This window comes from Dendrobium catenatum, unplaced genomic scaffold, assembly GCF_001605985.2.
Source record: "Dendrobium catenatum unplaced genomic scaffold, ASM160598v2 fragScaff_scaffold_1528, whole genome shotgun sequence".
In the NCBI taxonomy this organism is placed as follows: domain Eukaryota; kingdom Viridiplantae; phylum Streptophyta; class Magnoliopsida; order Asparagales; family Orchidaceae; genus Dendrobium; species Dendrobium catenatum.
Genome location: NW_021319990.1, coordinates 190,037 through 200,086, shown reverse-complemented (window position 1 = coordinate 200,086; position 10,050 = coordinate 190,037). Strand labels below are relative to the sequence as shown.

Sequence of the window (10,050 nt, the reverse complement as noted above, 5' to 3'; positions counted from 1 at the left end):
AGGACTATAGAGGAGATCATTGAACCATCTAGGGATATATTTTCTTTTGTACTTTCTATATTTTATATAATTAATGAAAATGAGTTACTTCACTTGTTCCTCATGTCTAACTAAATTCTTTAATTTTATATTAATGATATAAATGAAATATGAAGTGCTAATGAATTCTCTTCATCAATAATTTAATGATATTTTTAATATACTAGGTCTTTATCTAATACACATAGTGGTCATATGTGTAGTTAATATCAGATGTAATGTGGAGTACAAGAATAAGAAAATAGGCACAACCTACTATATTGGATCTACATGATGCAAGCATAGGCTTAGAGCTTGACATATACCAAATTTATTGAGATGAATTATAATGAAGGGGTTTTAATAGTATATTACTTAATTTCTCTTCTAAGATTTTTATAGGGAGACAAGATTTGGGAGCTTAGAGTGGTATTGAAGTTTGTAGGTTTAATCTGTCCTTTATCTAATCATGCTTGACTGAGTGGTTGGTGATATATATGCTATGAATAGCTTCAATATTATATGGAATCATTAAAAAATATATTGTATTTATACTCGATCAATCTAAAACATTTATCAAAATATTATTCATTTATTTTTTATTTTAAATTAAGTTATTAATATTTTATCAAAATTTATTTTTATTTAGTAGGATAATTATTATAATTGTAATAGATAGTACTAGTATTCACAAGTAAACTTTCTTTCTTTCGTGATCAATACTCTACTATATCACCATATGACTTGATTCAGAATGTATACATGCATATATTAAGTGGGATTTTTAAAATTTTTCTATCAAATAAAACTTAATCATTATTTAGGGATTGATATAGCCCTAAATTATTTTCATAATTATTTAGGTTACTCAACCACTCCCATTAAGTTTTTAGCATCGTTGTTAGGGATGAATTTATTTTATTTCTAAAATTTACTATATTATCAATTGCATAATTAGTCCTTCTATATTCTTTTATCCTTTTACTTTTATTTTACTGGTCGCACAATTATGGTTGCATGCTTAGAAACCATAGAAAGGAACCATTTAAAGATTTTTATTAGGAATTTGAGAGAACCCTTTCTAAAATTAGAGCCACCAAAAAGATTTTTAAAAAGGTTAACCTTATTCAAGACTTAGATCATTCTAGATTTCTTAAGAATTTTGCAAATCCTATGGTATATGAAATTTATTAAAGTATAAAAAGACCTACCATCCAAGCTAATATATTTGAATTAAAATTTACAATTATTCATATGATATAAAATTCTCAGATTCAATTATTCATATGATATAAAATTCTCAGATTGGGGGAACTCCAACTTAAAATCATAACTGACATTTAGCAAATTTCATAGAAATTTATATTACATTTAAGTATAATAATGTTAGTGATGATGTCATTAGACTTTGATTTCTCCTATTTTCTCTAAGAGATAAGGAAAAAATGTAGTTAAATTCTTTACCCCTAGGATCTATTACCACAGGAATGAGTTGGCCCACCAATTTCTAGAAAAGTATTTCCGACCTTCTAAGACTTTCAAACTTAAAAATGATATTACTTCTTTTACTCAGTTAAATGGATAATTTATTTATGAGAGTTTGGATAGATTCAAAGAGATGCTTAGAAAGTGCCCTCACCATGCCTTACTTTATTGGTTGATAATTCAAACATTTTATAATTGATTTTTAGGATCCCTTAGAGCTATAATTGATGCTGTAGTTGGAGGTTCTTTGATGTCAAAGCCTTTTGAAGATGCTAATGAATTAATTAAGGATATGGTAATAAATATTTTCTAGTGGCTTGCTAATAGGGTGAATCCTAAAAGAGATGTAGGAGTCTTTAAAAATGATTCTTTGTGTATTTTGACTACATATGAGGAATCACCCCAATTTTAGTTGGTAAAATAATTCATCTTTACATTTGAAAAATAAAAGCTCAATGGAAGAGAATAATATCCAAGGGATTGAAAATATAAATTTGATTAGAAGACAAAATAATTCCTATTAAATACATATAATCCAAGTTAGAGGAATCACCCCAATTTTAGTTGGTAAAATAATAATGGTCGAAATTAAAGAGCAAATTAGAATAATCAAAATCAAGCTAATAATAATCCAAGAATAGCTTATCCTCTTGGATTAAATTAAGGTAATCAGTATGGAACTAGAAAGACACCACTAGAAGATGTGGTCATACAATTAGGAATTAAATTATAAAATTAAGCTCCTTAAATTAAAAACTTGATAACTTAATTAAGTCAACTTGTAATTTCTTTGAGTAGTATGCCCATAGCATCCTTACCTAGTAACATTAAAGTTAATCCTACTTAGAAGGAAAGAGATACCAATGGGACCCAATTGAAGAGTAGTATTCATCCACTTTAGTTAAAGAGAAAATATGGGCAAGTCTGGCAATGACTATAAACTTAATAATGCTTCGGAGGCAACCCAATCTTAGATCAAGCCAGTTATCTAGTATGGTTGAAAACTATGAAATTAACACTTTTGGGGAGGCAACTCTATCCTCTAGATTTGGTTTTGCTTAATTTGCTTCAAAAAAATTATTAAAGAAGTTAAAGTCTGTATATGCTGTTAGACCTAAAGTAATTTTCCCAAAGCTAACCAAGAAGGGGGTGGATTGGTAATTAAAAAATCTCTTTGAAATTTTACAAAAAACCATTCTTATAATTTTTGCATATAGAAATTTTTTTCAAATAAAAAACTTTCAACCACAAAATAAAAAGTGCAAAAAAATAAAATTACAATAAAATAAAAAACATAAAAATTTATAGTGGTTTGGTCCAACTAGACCGATATACACTCCTTGAAGACATCCTCTTCAGGGATTGCACTATTACTAAAGTGACTATCCTTTTAATCCCATAGCAAGGTAGAGAAGCTTTTACAATTACCCTCTCTTCCACCAATCCTCGGTGCGGTAGAATACTGTCATCCTTTCACAGCCTCCAAGTGTCGATAAAGTATGGTCATCCTTTCACACTCTCTTAGTGTCTGAGAGTATCGTTGTCCTTTCACACTCTCAGGTATTGGCAGAGAACTAGTGTCCTTTCACACCCTTCTATTATAGGCAAAGAATTATCATCCTTTCACACCCTCCTAGTGTCAGGAGAGAATCAAATCTTCTCCAAAGATCTTCTCTCGAGCAACTTCAAAGAATCAAGGAAGAGATTTGATAAGACTTAGAAAGAGATCCTCACATTTGGGTAACCTTGTGAACCCTTCAAAAATTCCACTTGCAAGATCTCTCTCCACACTCTCAAACACTCTCCCAAAGCACTCTCACACTTGCTCTCAAAGAAAAAAATGAACAAGGATTCATCCACAGTTAGTTTATAGGACATTATATATGAAAGGCACAAAAAGCCATCCAGAAAACTGCAATTTTCACTTTTGGCCATCCACGATGTATAATCGACGATCTAACATAAGAATAATTCAAAATTTACTCTTATGGTCCAGTACAAACCGATTTTGTACTCTAATTTACCTGTGTATGAACTATCATCATATTGTACGATCAGTTCAAAATTGAACAGATTTATCCAGTATAATTTAGTACGAAAAGATTTCATACTCTAAAAAACATACTATACAAATCCATATCTAGTGCGATCTATTTTAATCAAAGCATACTTCATTTGGTATGAAAATGGACTCAACTATTTTGTACTATGGAAACCGTCTATACGATCCTATGATCGTTCTGTACAAAAAATTCAAAAAGTTTACATATTCGTATGGATGAAAAGATACGCAACAATTTCATACTCTGAAAATCATCTATATGAACCAAAGATTGTACAGTATGAACAGTTCAGAAAAAATGAGGATTTTTTTTGGCATGAACATGTACGTATCTATTTTGTACTTTTGAGGTCAGATGTATGAAGGTAACTTTGTATAGTATGAATAAGACTTAGAAAATTTTCCTTCCATAGTTTGATTGACTACTTTCTAGAGGAACGCTCAACCAAAATTGTCCCGTGCGATCCAAAATAGTATAGTATAATTAGTTTTATAAATTTAAAAATTTTTACTCCCCCAGTGTATGTGTGCACAGTTACCCAATTATAATCACTCTCTCAGACTCAACAAAAGTATAAAAAGTACATACCTCAAAAATAGTAAACCCTAATCTAATATGACTTTAAGTCTTCAGCAGTATGGAGTATGAATTCCCTAAAATGTTATTACACACAAACAACAAAAGTAATATTTCTAATATATGTTAGGAGAAACAATAGTCAGTACAATAATATTTTGGAATCATCAAAAAATACACATGTTATGAAAACATAGTGATGAAAACTAAGTTGCAACAATCTCCTCCTTTTTGATGATGGTAAAATAATTCTTATTTGAGTTAACATTCAAAATATTTTTTTTCCTTAGCACCTCCTAAATGAATGACCAACTACATAATAAGGGGTTCCCATGAAGATAAAAAATAACAAACCTAAGAATAAAAAATAAACCAACAACAAACCTAAAAATAAAAAAGATACCAAATTAAAAATAACTCAAACAAAAACACAAACATAAAAAAAAACATTCAAACATTCAAAACATTCCCACATGCACTCAAAACATACACATACACGCACACACAATCACAATACACGCACAATATACATTATACACATACATCAATCATCAAATAATATTTTAACTCCCCCTTTTGACAACAATAAAAAGGGAAGTACATCTTGAAATGAAAGTTTTCTATAGATAAACCAAAAGAGTTGAAGGAGAAGGATTTTAAAACAATTGCAAATAAAATATTAATTTCATAATGTTAAAAAGAAAAATTTTAAAATTTTAAATCAAAGAACAACTAAGATAAGAAAAGTCAATCTGAGTCATTATTCATTCTAGACAAATTAAATAAAAATGATTATTACAAAAATGACAAAATGAAGTTTAGTTCATTTTGAATTCAATATTGTATATGATTGTTAATTAGATGGATTTGGATTAGAGATTGAATGATAGTGGAAAGAATACAATAAAATTTTTAAATTGGTGATATTGCACATCTTTTCAAATACTTGTGACACACTTTGTGCATCTTTTTTATTTATGATAATTTTGTGCCTCTTCACTTTGCGAACCATTGCACATCTATTCTATTTTTGCACACATTGTGCATTTTTTTTTGTTCTTTCCAATATCAGTCATTTAAATTCAAATGTCACTAATAAAAAAATAAACATATTAAAAAAGAAATTAAAAAAAAAAAGACATTAATCTTGTAATAATTATAGCTTGGACATGTTTGTTTAAAATAACATGAAATTGATCTCCTTAAATAAATCCAGTTATAATTTTAATTTAAATTTTTTGAAAGATTAGATTTTGTAAGGAAATTAATTTATGGAGCAAAGTAATTGATAACCCATTTTAATGATCAATTTCAAAAGGTTTTTCTCATTAAAGACACAAGCATTTCAAGAATTAAGAATTAAAACATGTCAATAAAACAAAGCACATTTTATTTATATAAAGGATCACATACAACTATTTTAATGATACTACTCATAACAACAATCAACAAATATCATCACATAGATGCAAAACAACATAAAAAACCACTACAATCATAGAAGAAGACATCAAAATAACAAGCAAAAAAACTCAAAAGCAAGAACAATAATGAAGTACATCTAGAAATTCGAGGTGCCCTAATCTAGAGGAGGAGGCTTGTTAAATGTTGAAAAGTATCTATTCATCATAGCTACATTCGAGTTAAACGTATCAAATTAACCATAGATCCAACCCATGTCTTCCTCATATCTCACATCCTATTGATTTAAGTGATTCTCAATTTGATCACAGCATTGATCAAAATGAGTCTCCATTCTATCGAAGTACTAGACCATTTCCTAGTTTAAATTCTAATTAGGTCCAGGTGCAGGTGCTGGAGCATGAACTACCCCTTCCTCGAAATCATCACTCTCTGAGCTATAACGTCACCCAAAAAGTGTCCGAAAGAGGTATCAGTGAAGTAGATAGGAAGTTCTGTGGGATGATCAGGATGGGTCGGATCGTACTTCTTTTCTAGGATGTATCCAACTAAATGTACTAAATCCACTTTTTTTCTTCCTCTTATGATATGGAATTCCAATTTCAGAAAGATTATAAATGTATCCCATGATGAGTTGGGCTTCATCAAAGGGTTTTTCAGTCATAGTCAGATAGATGGTTGTGGATAAAAGTGGAGTCCAATTTATGTGATCACCAGCTTTAGGGATAATTGACGTTCTCAAAACAAGCTAGATGACCTGAGCAGAGTGTAAACCCTAGACAAATGACACACTTAGGATACACCTCTAAGAGTTTTTTTAATATAATTTAAGTCTAATCAAAATTAGCTCTTGAGGTCAATGTGTGGGATTAAATCCCTTGGATTCTCAAATGAAGAAAGTTGCCTAAATCTTCCTTGGTAATTTCTACTCATTGTTTCTAAACATAAGAAGTAATCCTTATAAAGTTTCTTTGTTGTAGGCATATATGAGAGTAAGAATGAAAGAGAGTTCAGTCGAAACAAACAAAGGCATAACAAAAAAAGTGAAGATCATCCTGGATGAGAAGTCTAGAAGGGGTAATTTTGGTAACATAATACTTAAAGTAGTCATCCTCATTCACCTTAGATAGAAAGTTATCATCCCCGCTACTTCTAGAAGAAGAACCCTTAGAAATACATGGACGTTTGCTAGAACTTACTATTTCTAAGATGAGAGCTCTAGAGAGTTTTGAAATGGATATGAAAGTGAATGAAATGATTTTAAAGATCATTCTATTTAAAGGAAAATGACCTATCATATAGAACAAAACTTGAATCATATGTACGATTTTAAGATCATATGGGACAAAAGTATTTTTGTACGTACGAATGGAAATGGCTAAAAATGAAATGTTTTTTTGTAAAATGCCATTTTCGAGGCATCCTTTCATACAAGCATTTTGACCAAATGATCGTACAGATGAACATGTGTTTGTCTGAGATGATCAGAATATTAAAGATCATTTTAAAGATGGTTAGGTTCATCCCCTACAAAAAACTGACAACTGGATCATATAGATGAAATATAATTTTGTAGATATGATCAGTAATAAATAATTGACTCCAATTAGTAAATCGTCCCAATACGTATAGACGAAACTATACAAATCATATAGTATGATGATGTCATTGTATAGTACAAACCCTATGAAAAATTAAGTTTTTCATCTTCAACTCCAAAACCTACCATGCACATGCTACATAATTTTTACGGGACAAAAAAATTTCATACAATACGAACAAACCCTTAAAAAATAAGTCATGATTATCAAAAAATCTTCTCAAAACTAATCATTTTTCATCAAGTGACATGCTTCACAGTAAAAACAAAAATAAAAATGAAAAAATAGACAACTAAACATTAAAAAAAATAAACAAAGACAACAAACATATACATAAACATATTTATAACACATCAAGTTTATAGAATTTTCAATTTAAGCATTAAGATCAATCACACCTATCATGGCTCTTAAGGTGCTAAAAGTGTCAAAGACTAATAGTTTTGGAAAATATATGTAAGTTGATTTTCCATAGATGTTATTCAGTTCAATCCCTCCCTTAACTACATGATTTCTAATGAAGTGATGTCTTATGTCTATATGCTTGATTCTATAATGTTGAATAAAATTCTTTGAAATACATATGACACTAGTATTATCACAAAAGATTAGAATTATGCCAATACAAAATCCTAAATTAATCAATTATTATTTCAACCAAAGAACTTGTACCACATAACTACCTATGGCAAAGTACTCTATTTTAGTAGTATATAGGGCTACTTAATTCTGCTTTTTACTAGACCAAGAAATTAAAGAGTTTCCTATAAATTCACAAGTTCTAGATGTACTTTTTTTATCAACCATATAACCTGTAAAATTTGAATCAAAATATCTAATAATTTCAAACAAAGAGTTGTGTTTAGGATACTAAATCCCTAAGTTTTAAGTTCCCAAAAGATACCCAAAATTCTTTTTATTACTGTCAAATGTGATTCTTTTGGATCTGATTAAAATTTAGCACACAAATAAACACTGAACATTATATATGGTTTGCTAGCAATCAAGTAAAGCAATGATCCAATTAAACCACTAAATTTCTTTTGATCTATATTTTTTTCCTTAGAGTCCTTATCTAAAATAACTGAGGAACTCATAGGTGTAGTCACTAGTTTAGCATTATCCATTTCAAATTTCTTGAGAATTTTCTTAATATACTTTGATTTATTAAGAAATGTTCCATCCTTATTTTTCTTTATGATAAAACTAAAAAAATAACTCAAATCTCTCATTAAACTCATCTCAAATTCACTATTTATTGTCATCGAAAAATCATAACAAAGATTTTTATTTGTAGATCTAAATATGATGTCATTAATATATATTTGAATAATGAGTATATCATCTCATATTTTCTTCAAAAAGAGATTGGTGTGCATGCTTCATTTCAAGAAAGATCTCTCTAATAGGAAAGTGCTTAACCTCTCATAACAAACCCTAGGTGTCTATTTCAGTTCAGACAATACCTTTTATAATTTAAACACATTATTAGGGATTTTAGACTTTTCAAAACATGGAGGTTTCTCAACATAAACATCCTCTTTTATCACCCCATTCAAAAAGGCACTCTTGTAATCCAATTGATATAATTTAAATCCTTTATAATAGGTAAAGATTAAGTAAACCCTAATTGCTTCAAGTCTTAGTATAGGGGAAAAAGCCTATTCAAAATTAATCCTTTTTATTTATTTATAACTCTTAGCCACCAATATTGCCTTATTTATGACCACATCTCCTGAATAATTCATTTTATTTTTGAATACCCACTTACTTCCAACAACACTTTAATCTATTGGCAATTCAATTAATTCCCAAGTATCATTTCTTATAAATTGATTCAACTCTTCTTGCATGGCCAAAATCCAAAATTCATCTGAAAGAGTTTGATTTGTGGGTTCAATCATCAACATAAAGGAATAATGGTTCACCTCATTACTAATTCCATGTCAAGTTCTAACACCCTCACTTTGTTCACCTAAAATCAATTCCTTAGAGTGATTCTTAGAAAATTTCTATTCTCTAGGCAAAGGGTTTTCTTTTTTTACATTTTCTTCCAAATCAATATTTTCAATTATATGGAAGTTATTTTCAATATGATCCTTTCTAACTTTGGCTCTTCTAAAATGCTAGATTCATCAAGCATAACATTTGTGATCTCCTCAACTACCAAAATCCTCTTGTTAAAAACTCTGTAATATTTTCCAATACTATAGTATCCAAGAAAACTTCCTTCATCAGATTTTGGATCAAATTTTCCTAAAGGAGTTTTCCCATTATTTTGAATGAATATCTTACATCCAAAAACATAAAATACAAATTTGTTGTTCTTCCCTTAAGAAACTCATAGGGTGTCTTATTCAATTTGGATCTAATATTCACCCTATTCAAAACATAATAAGTTGTACTAATCGCTTCAGCCAAAAAATATTTTGGAAGTGAGTATTCTGCCAACATTGCTCTAGCAGCTTCAATTAATATTATGTTCTTTCTTTCAACTACATTATTCTATTGAGGGGTCCTAAGTGCTAAAAAATTATGATCAATTCCTTTTTCTTTACAAAAGTCTTGAAATTTTTCATTTTCAAATTAACATCCATAATCACTTTGAACCGACAAAATCTCACACCCTAATGTCATATGAATCCAAGTAAAAAAGTTTCTAAATTTATCAAATGATTCACTCTTAAGAAATAAGAATTTATTCTAAGTGAATCTAGAAAAATCATCTACTATCAATAATCCAAACACTTTGCCTCCTAGGCTTATAGTGCTAACTAATCCAAAAAGATCCATGTGAATTATTTTCAATGGTTTGCTAATTTTATGATCCTTAATGGAATGAAAAAACTTCACCTATTTTTTTAATTGACATGCATCACATAGGT

The 10,050-nt window shown here is 29.2% G+C and overlaps 1 non-coding gene across 1 annotated transcript; it reads right to left on the bottom strand.

Moving 5' to 3' along the window:
* Positions 1–1,558: 1,558 nt before the first annotated feature.
* Positions 1,559–1,665, bottom strand: LOC114581112. Its single transcript, XR_003702932.1, has one exon. It is a non-coding gene; the product is annotated as a small nucleolar RNA R71 (small nucleolar RNA).
* Positions 1,666–10,050: the final 8,385 nt, after the last annotated feature.